The 22,514-nt window shown below is 39.2% G+C and overlaps 1 protein-coding gene across 4 annotated transcripts in view; it reads left to right on the top strand.

Moving 5' to 3' along the window:
• The first annotated feature begins 317 nt into the window (after nt 1-317).
• LOC108716206 (neuroligin-1-like) overlaps nt 318-22,514 on the top strand; it is a 410,755-nt gene continuing 388,558 nt past the window's right edge. For all 4 annotated transcript variants that reach the window (XM_041563330.1, XM_041563328.1, XM_041563329.1 and 1 more), the window contains exon 1: nt 318-805. The gene's annotated coding sequence lies outside the window, so the exon portion shown is untranslated. The remainder of the gene's footprint in view (nt 806-22,514) is intronic.

The raw sequence follows: 22,514 nt of genomic DNA, 5'->3' as shown, positions 1-22,514 counted from the left end.
AAAACAAGTGCCTGAATGCTAGAGTACATGGGACACTATCCAATCTAGACAGCTGAAGAACAACAAATTTAATTCACAAACAACACAGAAATAAAATAAAAACTCCACCTGCAAATTGTCTTAGAATGACAATATATACATTAAAATAAAAGTCAAAAACTAAGCTGTCTGCATTTCAGTACCCTGGCCAGCAACTGGCTTTTAAAATTAGGACCCTGCAGCAATGCCTGCTCGTGCACTGCAACAAAATCACCGCCCACAAGGCTGTCAATTCAGAAGCTGTCAGGACAGAGACTTTGTCACGACACCTGCAGGCAGTCAGCCCCTAGAGCGGCGGCAGTTGCAGCAGTGCTATGTATCTATACTAAGCTATGCCATCATCCCATTTCCCCTCATGTGTCTCTGCACAGAGACAAGTAAACTGCAGCACAACAGGAGTCTGATCCTGGATATACAGACACGAGACAGTGGAAGGACCTGCTCAGCCTTATAGCTCTTTCCAGGCATATTCTTCCCCTCATCAGCCCTACGTTTCACTCCATGGGATTTTACTATCTGTGGATTCTGGAGTTATGTTTTTTCAGATGTGATAGATTTTCCAGAGTGGTAGTAAGACTGCTGGATATACCTTTTTACTGGCTATTTGTGAAACTGGAGTCTTGTTGGAGCTGCTCACAGCTGATTCAATAACAACAAAGCCTTTATTCATTAAGTGAAAGTGGTGCAAATGTCTTCAGTTCAGCATTCCTCTAGCCTCTTGTCAGGCTAACCATATGCACGATTGCAGAGCTCCGATTTGGACAAGGTAAGAGGAATCTAAGGTTCAGTGCTGAATTTCTACAATTCCCTGCTGGCTATAAATACATTTTGTCTGGGTCTGTGTATGGCCACTAATTTCATTGTTTTATTCATTCAAACACTTACCAAGAGACACATAAATACTCAATCAATGCATCTCTATTTACAACTACAACAATTTCTGTATTTTGTTTCAAAGCACAGTGGTAACATCTTCCCACTGAACAGCTACTTAAATCTGAACTAATTGGGCACAGGAGCATTGTTATACTTGTGAGCTAAAATCCGGAACTTTTAATATATCCCAGTCCCCAGCCCAAGAGGTTTCCTATGGAGAAGCTAAAGTAAATCTTGATCATGCTAATTTGCTTGACGGCTCATTTACCTGCAGCAGTAGATCCTGGCCATTTAATTGCTGCCCTTTACATAAATGATAAACTACATCTGATCTGCCCCTTGATCTTGGAAGGCAAACAGACAATATAATCAGCTATCAATATGGGTATAGTATATTTAAATAGAGGCAAAAGGCAATACATTTCTGTGGCAGGAAATCAACTAAGGTTAAGTTATGCAAACGGATGGATATTTTTTTATAGAGGAGCACCCACCTTAGACAAAGAATCTTTGAGCTGGTCATACAGTAATGTCACAGCAGTTCAACAGCCTATAATTCCTTCTTGATTTTTCCATTGTATCTTTAAACAGAGCACATATATAATGAGCATTCTATATAATGTTGATTCATTAAAAAGTGTATGCATTATAGCAGGATAGAGTAATCAGGATTCAGAATGTGGGATGACAGATCCATGTAAATGTTACTTATGTTAGGGAACACTGGTGTGTAAAGATTATTAAAGTGATGTAATGCAGAGATGGACCCAAAGGTGTCAGCTGTGCTTTAACACAAAGCAACCCGGCCGCAAATAAACTCAGATTTTTGGAGGAGAGAAAATCTCTAAATCTTTGCAAGATGTCCTTGTGGTACAGGGCACACAGCTAGGTGATAAAATAATCCACATCTAGCAAACCTTTGCTAAGATTACAAGGAAATTCACCAACTTCTCAACATTTAATTTCTGTGTTTGCAGAGAACTTTACTTTAATGGCTATAAATTAAACATATGAATGACTAAGGCATCCAATTCTACTAGGGGATTCATTTCTTTCATATACTGTATTTTACTGCCTAATGGAAAATGGGGACAAATTTACTTTTATGTTGAGCAGAATTATTATTTGAAATATTTCAGCACATATACTGTATTAGGGAACTGAGCCTTGTGATGCCCATCCCAGTCCTCCAGGTGCTGTTGAAGTAAAAGCTCACGGAACCACAAAAAAACCTGTTGCTCTCATGTGGCTAATGGCAGCTAGCTTTTCAACGCAATTTGGACATATTGGTAAAGGATAAGCAACCTGAAGTCATTTGACTGTAAAACTCCCAGCAGCCCACTGCCAGCCTTTGTTTTCATGGCAATGTGGGATTTGCAGTTCTACAAGATCTCTAGGGTCACAGATTTCACATTTTGAAAATTGCAATATATAATTCTTGAATCGAACCCTATTTCAACCGATCAGCAATAGGGAAGGGTGAATTTGACCCGTTTCGTTTTGCCAAAAATTTTGTCTCGCGGCGAAAAAATTTTTGACGCACAACGCCATACAAGTCTATGGGCGTCATTTTTTTCGGCGAAAAATTCACCCATCCCTAATCAGCAATTAACCAGGTTGTCTTGTTGTGAAATACTGTTGTTATGGGTTGCTGCTTCCCAGGTTTAAATAGAGTTAATTACATGGAAATGATTCAGTTACTCCGAATTCATTCCTAGTATACGTCATCATTTCTCAAATCTTAGGTTCACTGCTTCATAAAAAAAATTGCACTTGGTCTAGACTGAAACATTCTTGTGAGGTTTGAGCCTGCTCATTTAGATGGAGAAACCTACATTCACAGCTGAATGGCAGCCCTTTCCCTTCTTTCTACAGAACATCTTTTCCCATTCATTTGCTGATATTCTAACAGGATGCAGCTGTTTGGGAAGCCCATTCCACAGCATGTGCACTCATTTATCAAAGTTTTCTGGGTACAAATCTGTCTTAAGACATCATAAAAAAGAATTTGCAAATCATTCATGTTTTGTTTTCTTGGTGACAGTAAATCTGCTCTCACCTTTGTATCTCATATAAACAGAGTCCTTTCAGTGCTGGCATGATATCTGATATCACCCTGTGCATTAAATCATTAGCTATGAAGGACATCTACATGTGCATTTGAGGGAATCATCCGTTTTAGGGTAAAATGTAGTTAGAAGCACATAGGAAACATATTTACTGTTTATAGGCATTTAGGTAGTTCTAAAACTGTTGTACTAAGGGTGAGCATCTCTTATTTATCTAATTTCCTTCTCAAACTGCCTGTGTTGCCAGGGCTCCCTCTTCTCTAACTTGACCCTGATTGTACATTGTATAATGCTTGTTAGATACAGTATGTGATATTGTTATCAGTATTTACAGCTTTCATTTCTTCAGCTGTTGCAAAACTAGAATTCCCAGCAGTGATCCAGTTGAATCTGGGAATGGACCTACCTGACTTACTGTATGATTTCATTTATTGTATCCCATTCTGGAACTTCCAGACATCTCGGTCATCTCACCTCTTCATATACTCTAACCCTATGTGTAATTGTACCATTTACAGTAAAGACGGGTGCTATAAAAAGATTTCTAATAATGCTTAATGTTTCTCTTTCAGCATCTGGATGTGCCTTAATAAACCACCACTGTGTTTACCATTTGCCACATACTGCTCTGGGGCCTGGGGCATGTGGCAGTTCCCAGTAGGCCTGGACATATTACTATTCCCTCTCTTCCAGTGCCTTCTTATGTCGTAGAATATATTTTTTTAGTCTTTGAGCAGTCAGTGTTTTATATTCAGCCTTTTTCTTTTGTGCTACTCTAACATACAATTCCCCAGTGCTTTTTTTAAGGCAGCACCTCTATGAATTATTCAGTGTGCTATATTGTTTTCCTCATTACAGTTGGGCTAAAACTCTGTCACTCTATGAAGGACATGCATTGCATAAACATACCTTGTGGAATTGTAATGAAACAAATGGATTAATACAGGAATACCAGACTGGTAGTGGTGCAGATTAGGTGTTGTTAAATGAAAATCCTTAACCACCCAGCACTTTTCTGGGGCAGCTGGGAATTTGACAGCCCAGGCTAATCATTTGGGCCATCACTAATGAGGTATCGGAGGGTGACTAATGTAGAAAGGTGTAGCTTACTGAATGCACAGAACATTCCTCATTTTCCTATTTGACAGATCCAGTCAAACTAACAGCTACCATACTGCTTGTACCACAGTGCTCTTGTATGAACTCTCTGCAGTGTATGCAGTTGGCAGCCTGCAAAAACTGGGAAACGTGATTAGACATGTTCAGACATATCAACTCACCTGATTTGCTCCACCATGCATCCACCTTCAATAACAGCCCAGTCTCCCGCTCCTCATCCACTTTAATTTTAACCCTGCAATGGAAAAAGGTATATAACTTACCCAAAGTTAAAGGTGCACTAGGCAGACCTGGGAGCAGTGTCGGACTGGGACACCAGGGGCCCACCCAAAAACCTTAGACCAGGGGCCCATCAAAAAACCTAAGCCAGGACCCACTATTATTCTTCCTCTCCTCACTCAACCTCTATTCCCCTTGTCTCTTTTCTTTACATACTATAATCAATTATTCCATCTATTTAGCCTCTTTTTCTCATAGAAATAGGGAATTGCCATGAAATAGGCAAAACCTTTAGCAGCATGAGGGCCCACTGACACCTGGGCCCACCGGGACTTTTCCTGGTATCCCAGTGGGCCAGTCCAACGCTGCCTGGGAGCATGACTGGGGGTGTTTCCAGAGGCATGGCTAGTATGCTCCCAAAAAGTCCCATTGTGTTGATGTTTCTGACGTTTTATGAAGTATGATTTATTAAGGGCCAAGATAAAGGTCAATGTTGCAATCCCTTCTATATTGCACAGTGTGTGACCACACGGGTCAACCAGCCAAAAGGCCAGGTGTGTTCAAGTTGATGCACATGATGCTGTTATAGGGATGGGATCCAGAAACCCATTATCAAGGAAGCTCAGAATTACAGGATGGCCATCTCACATAGACTCAATTTTAAACAAAAAAATAAAATTTTTGAAAATGGTTAACTTTTTCTCTGTGGTAATAAATTGTAACTAATTAAATGCATTGTGCTACACAGTAGGTTGTGTCCTTATCCTTAGTGTCTTACAGGGTACAAATACTCTTTAAATATGGTAGGTTTCACCTTTAATTATGAAAGGGCAAAAGAAGGAGTGTGCTTATGCCTGTGTGTATGTTTTACATTAACAAGCAGAGGGAATATCTCATTTGGAGGAGAATGAGTTGCATTTCTAGGTTGCAGTGAGATGTTTATTACCCATTTTCAGCTGAAGGAGGAATGTAGTGTGCGAGCATCAGGGGCTCAGGCAGAAGTGAAATAGAGTGAGAAAGGGATTGCCAGATGTAGCAGTTATAAAAAGAAAAGCATAATTAGGACTAGAGGAAATGTTTCTGTTAGGAGGGGGGAAAACATCAGCAAAATGGCATGAATAGAATTCAATGTCAGCACACACGTTGTATTCAAGCAGTGTCTTTCTACTAAACTGCCTAGTGTAGCCATATTAAGTGAAGCAGTTGGGTGCTATTGCATTTATGTTTCAATTATCTTTAATTAATTTATCTCAGTGCTTTTTGCAGCTCCTTGACTTATTTAGCTGAATGCCAAAATGCATTTTGCTTGCAATGTTATGTATTCCTTTTGATAAAGCTCTTGGAAAAGGCACATCTGAAACAGTTAATTCACAAAATCCATGGATTGGAGTATAATTAATTTTGTACATGGCCGAGCTATTATATCGGATGGGCACACTGTAAAGAGCAGGGGACCACTGCCAATTCAGGACTTCATCAAAATACTAATCAATAATATTTAACAGAGCCTTGAAATATGCACCATTTCAAAATACAGTTCTATTTATATTCTACACTTTTGGACATTAGATTAATTTATTATAATTTTTTATGTTGTATACATATTTATAAGCTTAAAATATTAGTAAATCAAAATGGCAGACTAGTAATTTGCTGTATAAGGCAACATGTTAACTTTTTAGATTTGTTTTGTGATGTAAATTCTGTATCTAAATCTATAATATGGATGCCACATGTCCAATGATACATGCAAAAGTGACTTCCTATACCGGTATAGGATCCGTTATCCAGAAAGCTCTGAAATATGGAAAGGCATCTCCCATAGACTCCATTTTATCTAAATTTTGAAAAACGATTTCCTTTAATAATAAAACAGTACCTTGGACTTGATCCAAACTAAGATATAATTCATCCTCAGTGGAATCAAAACAAGCCTATTCGGTTTATTTAATGTTTAAATGATTTTCTAGTAGACCTAAGGTATGAAGATCCAAATTATGGAAAGATCTGTTATCCAGAAAACCCAGGTAACACGTGTAGCACTATAGTAAAATATAGTCTCTACTAAGAGCTTACTTTCATATTTGTGCTCCAGACGAGAGCTTTCTCTCAGGGGTGACGCCTTCGCAATGGTGTGGAGGCAGGGTGTAGTGGAACTGTAACAAAGTATAGCTTATCTTTAACTAGACCTAATGTACCTAGGTGCCACTACCGATTCCCTTTCTGTCTGCTTGGTAAGGGCTTAAGCAATGGACCCAGAGCACATGGTTACCTAGACCTTTTTACTATAGCACAGTGCCATCTACTGTACACTGTGAGAACACCAAGGGTCATAGCTTAAGGCAGAGTAACGAAATAGTTCCCCCATTAGGACCCATTTAGGTGTCTATAAATGCTGCCTGCCAATATTCTTAAGGGTGGCTAATTTACCAGATCCCTACACAAGCATTCTGAATAACAGGTTCCATACCTGTACTACAAAGCTTAAATAGATTTTTGTGCAAACTGGAAGGGAGAAATCTCCTTACCTATAAGTGATAAGCATTCTTTTAGAATAACTGGAATTTTGGCTCTTAAATTATACAATTTACCTTGTAGCTGCCATTTATTGCCCCTGGAAGAGTGCCACCTAAGGCAAGATTACGTTCTGCCTCTTGGTAGAAATTCCCATGATTGTCCAATACGCAAAACACAGAGAAAAAAAATCTCAAGCATTGTGTATATTTAACCCTCCCCAAGTTTGTCATAATACTGTTAAATATCTCCTACCCAAAGAACATAAGGTCACAAGAAATTTCCACAAGTGTTACCATGTGGCTTTAAAGCAAGCCTCCCAGAGACTTAAACACAGAGTCATTTCTCAAGGCTTAAATGGACAACTATGTAAGTGTAGTTTATTTAAAAAAGAGTAATAGTACATATGGGCAGTGCCTGCCTAGAAGTTAAACCTGGAAAGCTCATAAGGATTTAGATCAACTAATATTATATAATATAATTATATACTAATGTAATAGTTGGCTCCATCTGCTGTAGAAAGCATGATAATGTATTGCTGCCATATATCTTGTTGGGTATATTCTTTGCTCTTTGCTAACATTGTTCAGCTTTTGATTTCATTTGTTTAGATTTTTTCAGCACTTTTCAGACCATTGCATCATTGTTTCCAAAATTATGTTCAAACAGTCTGCAGATTATTTGTTAGCTGGAGTTCAAAAACAAATGCTATTGTGTATATTTTATTTTATTCCATTCAGTCCTACCACTCAGAGCTAATTGCAGCAACATTTCATGACGGAGATAAATCATTTATTGTTGAGAAAGGTCCTTCCCGCTCCAGACAGCATTCATCATCAGTTGTATGAATTATTATTAATTAAGAACATTCTAATTAAAAAAAATTGCATTCTGAATTACAGACCCACTTTATTTTGCCCACTGAAGTATGTGCACAGTAAGTTTAGAATTTTAGTGTGTTGTTAGGAATAATGTGCAGTGATTAGTTCTTCATTGTTTTATAGCAGAGCTGGGTTTGAAATGTTATGTTACCCAGGGCCCAGTTGGTGATGATGACCCACTAAATTGGTAAGGTGTCACAGGGCCTCAAATCCCACCGTGTTCTACTCAATTCCCACCTTATTCTATCAGTTACAAATCAATATACATAAATAATTTAGAATCATCACTCCCCCAACACACTTCATCAGTGCTAAAAGCAGTCAATGTAAAACATTGTACTAGTGGCCCATTTATTATGCTGTGCAAAACCGTGTAAAAAAAACAAGTGTAAATGGTGAGTTTATCAAGGTGAGTTATATTTTGCCATGCAAATGCCAGACTTTCCAACATTATTTTACACTGCTTCAGACCTTTGTAAGTAAGTTCCGGCGGAAGTTGCTCAAAGAATATTGTGTAAAAAAAATTAAGCCATTTTTACACTGTTTTTTACATGGTGATGCCTGGTGCATTATTCCACCATTGTTTTTGCACCACATAATAAATCTGCCCTTCATTCTCTGGGCCATTGATGAATTTTAAACTATCTTTGACCCATACATACATTGTACAAGTCAGAGGGGATATATTTTGGATGGCAGGTATCTCCTCTAGAATCAAATTCAAACTACTCACACTTACAGTAAAGGCCCTTAACAGTGAGAGGTAAGGTAAGAGCAGGATGGAGCAGGTGTAAAACAGGAACAGTTTAGATGGGACAGGATGGAGAGGGTGTAGATTGGGACAGGCTGGAATGGCTAGGACAGGGCAGAACAGGATGGAGCAGAGGTAGAATCAGGGTAGCAGGGACTGGAGCAGGAGAACCAGAAAGAATGACTGGAGCATAAGGACTAGAGCAGAAGGACTGGAGCAGAAACGGGAGGGTAGAGCAAGATACAGAGCAAGACAAGGGAAGATATAAGACAAGGTTCAAGGTATAAGGCAGCACAGAGCTGGAAGCAGGAGAGGACTGGAAAGCAGGAACAGGCAAGGCAAGGTCAGATGAAGGTCAAGTAAGGACAAGGCAGAATAAGGATATGGTAAGATAGGATCAGAACAAGGCAAGGTAACCAGGTAAGGTTCAAAGTAAGGCAGTAGAAGCAAGACAAGGAACGGACAAGAAAAGGAGGCTAGAGCAGGAACCTTTAGCTAGGGGCGATGCCACAGTGCTAGTATAGGTTAATGCTCATCAAGGAGGTTGAGAAGGGTTGACCTTATATAGGGCAGAGTCAACCCTGATTGGCTTACCTCAACCCACCAATCAGGTTGCTGCTGTGATAAGGCTGTAAAGGCCCTTCAGGCTGCTCACCTGGCCCAATGGTTAAGGCACAGAGCCAGAAACCCAACCCACCCGTGACAGTAACATAGTAAGTTAGATTGAAAAAAGAAACAGGCCCATAAAGTTCAAGCTTTTAACTCTATTTTAACCTGCCTAACTGCTAGTTGATCCAGAGGAAGGCAAAACACCCCATTTGAAGCCAATTTTCCTCAGAGGTGGAAAAAATCCTTCCTGACTCCAAGATAGCAATCGGATTAATATCTAGATCAACTTGCACTATGAGCTATTTTCCACAACCCTGATTATTATGTATATGATCTGCAGGAATACAATTAAAAGGCATCAGTCAAGTATAAATAACTGGTAGTGCTATTTATTGAGAATTATAGGAAATGGTTTGCATATAAAATCTCCCATATCCATGATTAAATGGACCGGCGGGGATGCTCGCTTTAGTGATCCTTCTCTTTCAGACACCGGTTCTCCTATGGAGTGCGCTGCGCACACTTCCGGGTTTTCCAGCATCGCCGTCATCATGCCGTCATCGTGTTTTGGCGCGAACTTTTGAATATTTAAATGGACTTTGTATACAAAATGATTGCCTGTTGTTAGGTCTAACTTGTTAGTATCTGGGTGCATTTCTAGTCCTGTTTGATTTCTGTTTTGACCCTTGCCTGCCTGACTATTCTGATTCTACTGGTATTGACCCTTGCCTGTCTGACTATCCATGAACACTGCCTGCACTGACCCGGCCTGTCTGACCTTGCTTGAACTCTGCCTGCACCGACCCAGCCTGTCTGACTATGCTTTGTCTATTTCAAGAATTGTGCCTTCCGTCCAAAGACTTTATGATGACCGTGGCCCTTTGCTTGTCCAGAGCTTTTGCTTGACTCCTCTCTTATTAAGACCTGGCGACATCCAATTAGTGGAGGGCTCCTCCCGAAGTGAAAGGCGGCTGCTATAGGCAGAAGCAGAGCTGAGACTAGGGAGCCTAGCAACTGTTTTGGATTTTGGGAGCCGGTCGTGACACAAATAAAAGAATTGTGGGATTACACCTCCGTGCCCTGGAGACCTTCTGGTGGAGGGCATGAGGCCCTGTGGACACCTCCCTATGCTGGAGTGAGGTCTAGTGCTTCTAAAAAGTGAGCCAGGCCAAAGGCTGGTTAATTTGTGTTCCTGGAAGGGAGAGTCAGCAGGGCTAAGTGAGAAGCCTGAATGTTCCAGAGTGTGGCAAACGCTAATGAACTGTGTTCCTGTTACTTTTATGTTGGGAATAGTTTACCTAAATAAACCTGTGTTTTCCTGAAGACATGGCGTCCCGCCGCGCCGCGCCGCTCCTCCTGCCGCCTTCCTTCCTGGCGCATTCTCGCCATTTAAAGGCGCAGGCGCGCTGACGTATGATATCAGTGCGCAATGGCACCAAATTCAAATATTTAAAGAGGTATTGTTAATCTAATGTTGCCCGTGATAGGTTTTGTTCCTGGTGCCTTGTACTTTGTGCTATTTAGCTTCTTGTCTGTTGATTCCTGTATTTGACCCTGTCTGGCTGTTTTACTACTCTGAACTCTGGAACCTGACCCTTGCCTGTTATTTGACTCCGATTCAGCCTCATCCCTTCTGATTGATCTCTCGGTTTTGACCCTTGCCTGCCTGACCTCGCTTTGAACACTGCCTGCCCAGACCCGGCCTGAATTGTTACGCTGATTTTCTGCCTGTCTCGACCCAGCCTGATCTGACTACTCTATTGCCTCATGCCTTGTACTACGACCTTCTGTCCAAAGACTTTGCTCTACAGTCGTGCCCCTCTGCCTATCTCATCTTGCACCTCTCGTTTAAGTCCAGGTGGCATCCAAGTAAGCCGAAGGCTCCTCCCGAGGCCCAAAGGCGGTCACACTACTGGTGAAGCACGAGCCGAGACCAGGGTGCTTGGTGTTTGTTCTGGTGTTGGGTGCCGACCGTTACATAGGGTGTTCTCAGCAACACCTCCATGCATACTATTACATTCAAAATTACACTCTATACAGTTGCAAGTCATGTGTTAGCATGCATAGATTGGATGCTCCTCTAATATTTAAGAGCATCAAATTATATAGAGAAAATATATTTTGTGAACATTCCCCAGCCTGTCCATGGCACAGATGTCACAGCATCCAGATTTTCTTAACAGGATTAGCATTACTGTTGTTTGGCACCATTTTTATTATTTTTGTTTATATAGAACCATCATTTCTGGCAGTACCTTACAAAGTAAAGGGATAGAAGACTACAAGACCTAAGGCTATGGACACACAGGCTGTTGTCAGTAGCTGTTTTTAGCCTGCGTTTTTTGGGCTGACCTCAGCCTGTGTGTGACCGCAGAGAGACTGACCAGATTCAAGTCAATGGAACAGGGACAATTAACATGAAAAAATGCCCATGGCAATGCACTCGTGGTGCTTCTATTTCCGAAGTCATCCGAAGTTGCCTTACGTGGAAACTTCAGCGACTTCGGAAATCGATGCACCGCGAGGGCATTGCCGCAGGCGTTTTTTCATTTTAGCAGGCGGAAGGCAAGGGAAGGCAGTTCGGGGATATTGTTGCCCCGAAGAAGAGGCGATTAGTCGCCAGGTGACTAAATCTCCCCGAATCTGCCCATGTGCTTAAACCCTTATGGTAAGTGCATAGTGAAAGATGGAAAACCTTAATGATTAAGGGAGTTGAGTGAGAGGTCAAGTTGCTAAGTGCTTAGGTTATAGTGAAGAATGAAAAGGTGGGTTTTAAGTGACCATTTGACTGGAGGCTCTGTGAGTTTCTAATGTAGGTTCTGTGAGTTTCTAATGGAGGATCTGTGAGTTTCTAATGGAGACTCAGTGAGTTTCTAGTGGAGGCTCTGTGAGTTTCTAGTGGAGGCTCTGTGAGTTTGTAATGGAGGCTCTGTGAGTTTGTAATGGAGGCTTGGTGAGTTTGTAATGGAGGCTCTGTGAGTTTGTAATGGAGGCTCTGTGAGTTTCTAATGGCGGCTCTGTGAGTTTGTAATGGAGGCTCTGTGAGTTTCTAATGAAGGCTCTGTGAGTTTCTAATGGAGGCTCTGTGAGTTTCTAATGGAGGCTCTGCGAGTTTCTAATGGAGGCTCTGTGAGTTTCTAATGGAGGCTCTGTGAGTTTCTAATGGAGGCTCTGTGAGTTTCTAATGGGATGGGGCAAAGGATGGGTGCAGCACATGAAAAGTCCTGGATGCAGAAGTTAACAGGTAAAGAGTAGAGAAGGTGGGCATGTGCAGACCAAAGGCTATGTCTAGGGATTTATTGTGTAATTAGAGGTGATGTATAGTGGTATAGCATTTGTGGGTATTAATGTATGTAAACTACAGTTTACTGTTTTTTTTCTACTGGTAATACCTTTATATGTTTTCTCCATTTACTAGTTGATTTGTAGAATGGCCTTTTTAGAAACCACATCCATAAAATCACTCAGCATGCCATTACCCTCTGTTCTGCTTGCCCGCAGAAATGTTCATGCTTCCATCATCTACCCACTGTTGAATGATAAATAAAAAAACGTCCATACTTAATATCAAAACATATCCTTTTGTTATAGATGCAATGGCTCACATGAAACACATTCAATACTTTATATGCTATATCTACTGTATTTGCTTTGATGTTCAAATGGGATTGTTTACATTTTCTGTACAGACATTTTTATTTTTGTTCAACAACCGACATTTGGCTTGATATTGTAATTACGTTGCATTAGGTTATTAGACAATTAGAAAGCAGAGTGGGAAGGGGTTCTATGATATGATATCCCAACTCTTTGCCCCAAGGCTTTGTGCTCTCGGTGAAATTTATAGAAGCCGAAAAATCCAAGGTAAAATAAAAGTCTCCTCTTCACATTTTTGTTTGTCAAAGGTCAAAATAAAAAGCCCATATAGCCACTCTTGAAAAGAGATGAACACTTTCCATTGTAGACTATAATTTGTTCCTACTGGAAATACATTTTTACTGTAACGGATCTGCTCAAAAATATATTTATTTAACCTTTAAGTGCATTTTGCGCAGATGTAGAAGACTGCGTTGTAATTATATATCTGCTAAGATGTCCACCTCAAGTATGGACTAACCCAGCATATATTTTTAAAAAACTGAACAATTTAGGTTACATACAGTAATTCCAAAAATTACATCCGGACGCATAGAGCTACCATCCCCCCTTTTAAATTCAGTTCATGTGGTGCTGTTGTTTAAGTTTGTTTATACCAAAAGTTCTTAAGACTTAACTCGAGCCTCAGCAACAAAACCTTTTTTGTATACTTACAGCTGCACAGGGGGATCAATCGGGAACACAGGCAGATCTGTCAAATTTGTCCATCCACTTAGTGATCCACCTGTGCAAAGCCTGAGGCAAGCTTTGGGAACATATGGCTTATACCAGGCCAGAGCTTCAAGAACTGCTTGGTTAAATCTTTAATTTTACACATTGAACTGACAGTGAACTGTATGAAGTTAGATAGATCTTTGTTGACTCATTGTTGATATGCTTTTGGCCCGAAATTTCTTGCATCTGTAGGGATTTTGTATGAAAGTGACGCACACACTGCTTTGATGGTGATATTTCCTACAGTGTCTTGTTGTTTTCTCATGTGTAACAAAGAAAAGTTTATTATGCTTAATTCATCCTTATGGAGGTCCTTGCTAAAAAAATAATGGTGGTAGACCCTATGTTTACATATGCAGCAACATATAATTGTCAAACTGTACAGACAGGAATGCTCATGCCAAATAGCCATGCAAGTTAAGGAGTGGGGCAAATGGTGCAGGCTGTAGTGTGGCCCTGACAGATTGTTGGTCTGCACTCTGGCCCTTACATTGAATTTTGAATCTGGCACCAGCTGCAAAGTGCAGCATTCCCAAGGGCACAAATGCTTGTTAAATCAACAGCAAGGGGTGTGCTCTTGTGCCCTTTAGCACTCTAGCACTTGTGCCCTGGGTAAAAGTAAATGAATTCTATATTTACAGCTTAAATTCATGATTATAATATAATCATACTCATCATTATCAAATACAATAACAAGAGGAAAGGGTAGAGCTTATTTGCACAGTATCATCTAACCTAATGGTTTTTTTAATGTATCAATATTACAGGTCTAATAAGCATTTAGAACTCCAAGAGTCATCAGTAGTACCTTTGGAGAAAGCAGCTGCAGTGATTAACATACCCCATATACATTTGTATAAGGACTTGGAAATCATTTCATAAGCAGTACTTTATGAACGTCTGCTTCCTAGCCTTCTCATTAAGCAAGTTGAAATATTTCCTGACTTCATCACTGCACTTTGGACACGCACCACAGGAACTTCTCGAACGCGGTGTAAGATCATAGAAAAAGCTTTATTTCACATCATGTAACACCTTACGCGTTGTGTATGTTTCCACATGTAATCATAGGTAATATTTCCTGAATAATGTCTTTTTACACATTTTGGGAGCACTTTATTTAACCAGTTGAAAAGTATATGAAATCACGCCTGACCATTTTTTGGATAATAAATTCCTATCACCATTTGTATTGGTTCTTTTCAGCCTCAAAATGTTCACTACAAATTTTTTTAAGTCAAGGGAGGCAAACATGGGCAATTTTGGAATATTCCCCATTTCTTCTATTAAATGAATGCTGCTCATTCCATTCATTTGAAACCAATTGGGTGCACTTAGATATGGCTTGTATTATATCCGAGTCACATTACCCCAGCACTTCACTATACAGCTTGAAACATTTAGTTACATGATTTGTACAAAGTATGCCTAAGTGCACTGTCACGTCCTTGCATCAGTCTTCACTAAATGCCTGTTAATTATGAATGACAATTTTAGGATTAGTTAAAAGGGAGGGCGAGTCTTTAAAGCAGAAAAGATTGGTAGAAGCTTGTTTTTCATGGAAATGCCTTCTTCAACAGCCTTCTAGCATTGAGTAAAAGGCTTTCAGCCCTAAACTACCATGATTGGGTTCCTACAGTGTTGACATAGTGCATATTAATGTAAATATCACTGACACACAAAGAAGACGGGGAAAGGGGCAATTTAAATAGGACATAGAGGGAAAAGAAATTATGTCATGCTAAGTAAATGAATAGCTCGTCACTGTTACAAATGAACACTTTGAAGTGAATGTCAGAGTCTTTTGAAGTCAGTTTCAAAGACAAACAATTATTTTACATTAACAGGGAAATTTAATTTCAGGTTTAGAATTGGAGCCTGATCGATTCTTCTAGGGCTAGAAAATATATAAGATATGAGATTCTCAGTTTTGATAGTATTGTACAATTCTTGTAATGGTATGTTATTTTGTTTTCGACTCAGTGGGTTGAAAATAAAATCCTGTCATTCGTGCCATGATAAATTAAGCATGAATTTTTAGGATTTAAAATGATTATATATCTGTTTATACTCTCTACATTATTTAAAAAAAAACTAATTAAAAAAAACAATATATAATGGGCAAAAAATCAACTTAAAATAGTAAGAGTATGTTTGATAAATAGCCCCCACAGAAAAGGCAAAGAGAACAGCATGACTAAATAGTTGAGAACTCTAGGATATGATGGCATTGACATCATTTGGTTGATTTATGAAAAGGTTTCTAGCAAATGCAATACCAAGATGAGTGAATATCAGCAGTGCTTCAGAATGATCCTACTGGAGCCATGGGAATCCCTAATTCCCATATATAAATGTGCTGAATCAGCTTCTCTTTGTGGCATTTAGACTCTATGCTGAAAACAACAGAACTTTCCTGGGATTGCTGAATGTTCTCTTGAGCATCATTAAATTATAGTAAAGGTTAAAGGCCCTACTAAATCCTCTGTAGAGTTCACCAATAAGGAGATCCTCATATTGGCATCTATAAATCAAAGCCTCCCACTGTTCCCTTCTATCTACTATGCAAACAATACTTAACACACAAATGATGATACAAGTAGAAGTGGGAACTCCTAAATGAACACTTAATTCTGTACAAAATTATTGTATTTTAGAATAATTCCAATATACATTTTGTGAATCATTTGCAAATTACGTTGATGGGTTAAGGCAGAATGTTAACCCTATGTGAATTAATTCTAAAGGATTAACTGGAGCAATACTGAGGAAATGTGACTGCTCCTTATGTATGTATTATCTGAAAAAAATCCACAAAAATGTGATAAATATGGAGCAACATTTTTTTCCCAAGTCCTCCATATCTGCCTTGATAAATTTTAAAAGAAATTGGGCCAATTTCTTGGTTTAGCATAGTTAAGGGAAGATGTGATTCATAAATATGATAAGTGTTTCTGCAAAACATAACTGTCTTATATTGTGTATATAACTTACTATATTGTGGCAAATCAACAGATGATAGGAGTATTTGGCTGCAGTTATTTATAATATCATACACTCATTATTCATAGATGGTGTTTTTACTCTACATGGGCATAAAATAAGTAAAAAAAAATAAAGGATAAAAATCATAGTTTAGTACATTTTTCAACTGCTACTTACATTCCCCCTTTATAGTCCTGTTTCCTGTTATTTACTGAAGATCTGTGCGGGGGATTTTAATCAATAAGTGCATACAATATATACAAATATACATCTCACATCATACATTTAAAACACAGTATTGCCTAACTGGTGTTTAATATTTTTTCATCAGCCCTTTTTTTTTGAAAAAAAAAAGTCAAATTAATGTTGTTGATATGAATAAACATAATGTATAAATTATCTTTATACAATTAGACCAACAGACAGAATTTAAATAATACTTCAAACAATTTAGGATAAAATGACAAGTGAGGCTATAATTAGCTGCTTAGAACTAGCCCATGACATTGCAGTTTAACAACTCCGCATAATTAGAATAATCAGCTCGCTTTTACCAATTGGCATAAAGTAAAATGATATTGTGTCTCAAATGAGTATCTTATTTAGCCCTTCCAAAAATGACAGCTGGTAGTAAGCAAAGTTATTTAGAAATGTTTAGATACATAAATTCTAGACTTTCTGCAAATCCAGTCAATTATGTCACTAAAAATAAATATTGAATAAATGAAATCTGCTGTTGTATAGGTAAGCAATTATTGCAACCTCATTATAGCACCTTTTATGAAGCAAAATGACCACTGTGCCAAAAAATTAAGCAAAAATTAAATTCCACTTTTTTAAATGGTTAATTTGATTTTAATGGAATTTTTTGGAGTGTCTGGTCCAGGATCAATTTGGTCCTCGAAGGCCTCTTCATAAATGCTGTTTGCTCATAAAATAAGGATCATATTGGCATAATATACATTTGTTGCTCTCAGCTCAGGCTGAAATTGTTTGCTATCATCTTTAGCAGGGTTTTTCATTGCATCGATACCTATACAAGAAATTGGTAGGACAAGGGCATTTGTCTTCTTTAGTGATTATATAGCAGCATTAATGTTGAGGATTTGAAATCTAAGGCCTACACTGCTGCCAATCACTGAAGTTGATAAGGTGTAACATACAAGGAATTGCCAAGACTGAACACAAGCCAAATAGCCTGAAATTAAAATGATTAGAGAAACAATGCTACAGGGGGCTACTAGATCAGATCTGTATAAATTATATCAATCACAATAAGCATATATCTGCCATTGTTATGGGTGGCAGATAGCAAGCAGTGGTGGGATGCCCTTTTTAATATAATGGGCCAGATTCAATAAGATGAGGATAACATATCTAATAATGTATCTCATGAAAACTTTGTAAAATTCTTGGCGCAAATTTGGAATTGAATGAGATATGTTTTACTCTTCAAATTGAACATGGCCAAAGTGAGGTTGAATGGTCCAAGGCTGTTGCCTGTCTAACAAAGCACTTTGAACACAATCAGAGTTATGTATATATGTATAACTTTATTTGTAAAGCGCTGTTAAGGAGCCACAATGCTGTACAGTGTATAAAAGTACAATATATATATATATATATATATATATATATATATATATATATATATATATATATATATAACCTTCAAAATGGACCAGCACACCAGGTTTTCAAGTGTTCAAATTTCCTTTATTTCAATAACACTTGTGCATCCAACGTTTTGGCCCACATTGGGGCCTTTATCAAGGATCAATTGGAAGTGAGGTAGGGGTCACATAAATACAAAAAACTTTCAAAAAAGGCAGGATGACACAGAAATCATATCAGGACAAAGAGCTTAAGTGCTATGTGGTAAAGAGGAGCTCACAGTTATAGGTTAGACCATTCCGTCTACCCTGTTCTAACAAAAAATACTGAATCAGTGGTGCATGCTGCACACAGGTAAAGCAGGGCTGGAACTAGAGGTATACAAAGGGGTAGACATAAAAGGCATGTACATCGGGGGCAACAATTGGGGTCAACAATTGGGTTGGGGCGCTAGAAATGTGTCTTTTCTGTCCACCCCTGGTCTGGGCTCTCATCCCTCCAGCACCACTCATCACTTTGCAATCTTCGTCCTGAACCAAACTTTTGTCACAGGGGGGGGGGGGAAGTGGCCAACTGGGCACCCTAGGCAACCAAGGCTACCTAAGACAAAGGTTTTAATTTGAGTGTTAGCCTCTAAAAGTGACTTTTTTTCATTTCCGCTTGGTAAGAGAAGTGGTGATGAAGGTGGGTTTGTTTAGCATCTTGTCCCAGTTTTGCTAAAGACTGCTAAATTGTGTCCTGGCTTGATAAATTGATAATAGAAACTGTTGCTGTATACTGGTAATAATGATAGTTACTGCTTGCTCTCGATATATGTTCCCTTTGAATTTGGAGAGCTGTATGGAGGCCAATATAGGCCTCGTATGACTTCTTTATGCAGCTAGGAATGATATAATTGGTTGTAACCTTTTTTTTATTACTATGGGCTCTATGTAATGCCTGATTACTGTATGCTGAAGGTCACAAATGATTATTGAACATACTTTGTCCAGGCTAGATAACCATCTATTAAAGGTAAAAAAAGAATGTGTTTGCAAATAACATTCAAGGTCAGATCTTCCCTTCCATTCTTTATCTGATGTGAAAAAAGGTCGGTAAATGTCAAATAATTCATATATAACAAATATTTTTACTTGAAATATCTTTCTCTCTTATATATATATTCCATTAAGATTAAAAATAAAAATCAGCATTGCACATAGTACTGGAATAAATGAAAAATAGTGTTATTAATAAATGATTATTGGTGGCATGTATAGTGAGACATTTGGATGCATGACTTGAAGTATACCTTATAACATCATCAAAAATTAATAGAATTTTATGAAATATGCAATACTAAATCATGTACCTGTCTCATAGCCTTTCATTTGTAATGGCTCAAACCCATGACTTTAATTTACAGCACTTAGTATTCATTAAATACACTTAAACGCAGATTGAAAGAGATTGCCATATAGACATTCTCTAAAAGTAACTAATATTAAAGGACAACCTGCGTTCTTCTAAAACTTGTGCTGTGCTATCATTAAGTGATTGGGACTGTTGAATACTTTCACATGAACTGAGGCACTGACCCCTTTGTCTTCCAACTCACTTTAAATACCGGTGGTGGAAGTGCTATGGTTGCATAGTTTGAGAGAATAAGAAATAATTCTGTAGCTGTACAACACAAGTGTAATGCATTTTTTCATGACAGTGACACATTTAGACCTCCCCTCCTGATATCACATTAAGAAGGCAGTGACCTGGAAACTAGGGATGTAGCGAACGTCGGAAAAAATGTTCGCGAACATGATCGCGAACGTCCGGACAAAAATGCGAACGGTTCGCGAACGTTGCGAACCCCATAGACTTCAATGGGAAGGCGAATTTTAAAAGCTAGAAAAGACATTTCTGGCCAGAAAAATGATTTTAAAGTTGTTTAAAGGGTGCAACGACCTGGACAGTGGCATGCCAGAGGGGGATCAAGGGCAAATATGTTTCTAAAAAAATCCATTGTTGACACAGCGCTGCGTTTTGTGCTGTAAAGGGCAGAAATCACACTACGTCACTCAGGTGGTGTTTCTGGAGACGGTATTATTATTGATATTTAGACAGAATGTGAAAAAGCTCACACAGCTAGGTGGCAGTGGTTTGAAGAACACACTGGGCAAATAATGCCTGCAAGGTCAATGTATACACTACAGCAGTGGATACGGAATATATTATTGCTGCTTGGAAAACGTCACTCAGGTGGTGTTTCTGGAGACGGTATTATTATTTATATTTAGACAGAATGTGAAAAAGCTCACACAGCTAGGTGGCAGTGGTTTGAAGAACAGATGAGAGATCAGCAGCAGGACAGACAGCTGCCCACAGCAGCTACATACAGAGCACTGCAGTAGAAGGTAGATTACTAGCCAGCAAAGCTACCTAACCTAAAATGTCCCTCAAATCCCTGCAGAGTTTTGTCCCTACAATACAGAGCAGTATCAAGTAGATTACTAGCCAGCAAAGTTACTATCAACTGTCCCTCAAATCACTAACAGCTCTCTCCCTACACTAGCTCTTCCAAGCACACACAGGCAGAATGAAAAAACGCTGCAGGGCTTCAGTTTATATATGGAAGGGGAGTGGTCCAGGGGGTGTGGGGGTGGTCCAGGAGGGAGAGCTTCCTGATTGGCTGCCATGTATCTGCTGGTCTGGGGGAGAAATGGCAAAAAAAAGCGCCAGCTAAGGCGAACCCAAATTGGCGAACGTTGCGTTACGTTCGCGAACATTCGGCGGACGCGAACGGTCGATGTTCGCGCGAACAAGTTCGCCGGCGAACAGTCCGCGACATCCCTACTGGAAACTAGAGACCTGCATAGGTTCGGTCTGGGTTTTGCCCAACCTGGACAAACTGACCCGCCACCCACCCACCCACAATAAAGGACTCTACTGGTTACTATAAAAGTGACCTGTTTTTGAGTCCCATTCACTTAACCCCCCCCCCCCCTACATAACAATAAATGCAGAAAAAATGACATTCCATTACCAGGTACAAAGGAAAGTGGGACTGTTTTAACAGGGGGCTTACAAATTTTGTGATCTCATTGACAGCACTTTAAAGTTAACAGGAATGACTTGCCAGGTTTTGGTTGTTGTTCTAAGAAATTATGCAGTTTCAACAGTGAAGTGTGTTGTGTAAGTGAGCAGGGTCGAGTAGGCACACAAAGACCTGGCACATCACTGCTGTCACCTTAGAAGGCTAATTATTGGCTACTTGTGAACCACATGCTTTGCAGTCAATCACTCCTTTGAATGCCTGCAAGTGAGCCTGTATCCCCCACACTAAACAGAGATCTCAGAGATCTCTAAACAGCAGGCAAGTGTAGCTGGGGCATTGTAGGTAACAAGATTCACGAGCAAGTGTCTCTGTTAAAACACTCTTGTGTGTATGGCCCCCTAGAGGGTTATTGATCTTGGCTTAGATGATTAAACTGCGCAGGAAAGTCAGACATTTGACCCTTGCCTAACAGGATCTGATTTATTGGGATAATAACAATTAGTAATGTATTTGCTATAGAGCTTGTAGCTTTGTTCAGATTTGCTCCTTGCTGTTACTTGAATAGAATATTTATTACATTTTCACTGTTTTATTGCATTTTCATTTATTGATTTACAAAATTCAGCTATCTTGCAATTAGAATATGCCTTTTAGGAATGGCAATGTCATTGTGCTAGAAAACTCCTATAGCTTCTTTTATATACAGCATGCAACTGAACTGCAAATTTCCTTGAAAGATGATAACTGAAGCAGCACTACTGTTTATGCAGTGTGTTTGTAGACAGACCCACCATGTTTTTTTGGCACTTTTCTGAAGTGCAAGGACCTGTGATCAGACTTAGGAATGCAGTGCTGCCTGTGTTCTGCAACATTGTATTCATGAGGGGTTGGTGGGGGACATTTAGACATCCCCTACCCATCCATAACATGATGATCTGGGGACTCCACTTATGGCACAGTCCTGCAGTTTCTGATGGTAAAAGAAAGACATCTGCAAATAACATGAATTGGCTGGATGCCATAATAATGCCCCAAGTGGGTGTAACTGTTGGCCCATCAACTAGACATCCCTAGCTTCTGCTTTATAGGCAGTGTGCTTTGTAATATTTTCTGGAATCAGTTATGAAGCTATGAGATGTTGGTGTTGAAATATGAAATATTTTTTGCACTATTAGTACTAGTAAGATTTGGGAGCATGCCCCTTCTCCAAGAGGCACATAACTGAGTGCAGTGCTGTCAGTAAGTACCCCAAGAACACTGTGCATAAGAGGCTAAAACAATCACATTATTCACAAAATGTAGATGAATTGTACATTGCTGGCTGGTAGCAAAAGCACAAAGCCTCTAGATAAGGGAAAATCTTTGTACATCAATTTCGACATATCCTGTTGTTTAAACCATTGGTCTTGTTTTATATACAGTACCTTATATTAATA

Source organism: Xenopus laevis, chromosome 5L (assembly GCF_017654675.1).
Source record: "Xenopus laevis strain J_2021 chromosome 5L, Xenopus_laevis_v10.1, whole genome shotgun sequence".
NCBI classification, from domain to species: domain Eukaryota; kingdom Metazoa; phylum Chordata; class Amphibia; order Anura; family Pipidae; genus Xenopus; species Xenopus laevis.
Note: the sequence above shows the minus strand (reverse complement) of the source record. Positions and strands in the feature narration are given on the sequence as shown.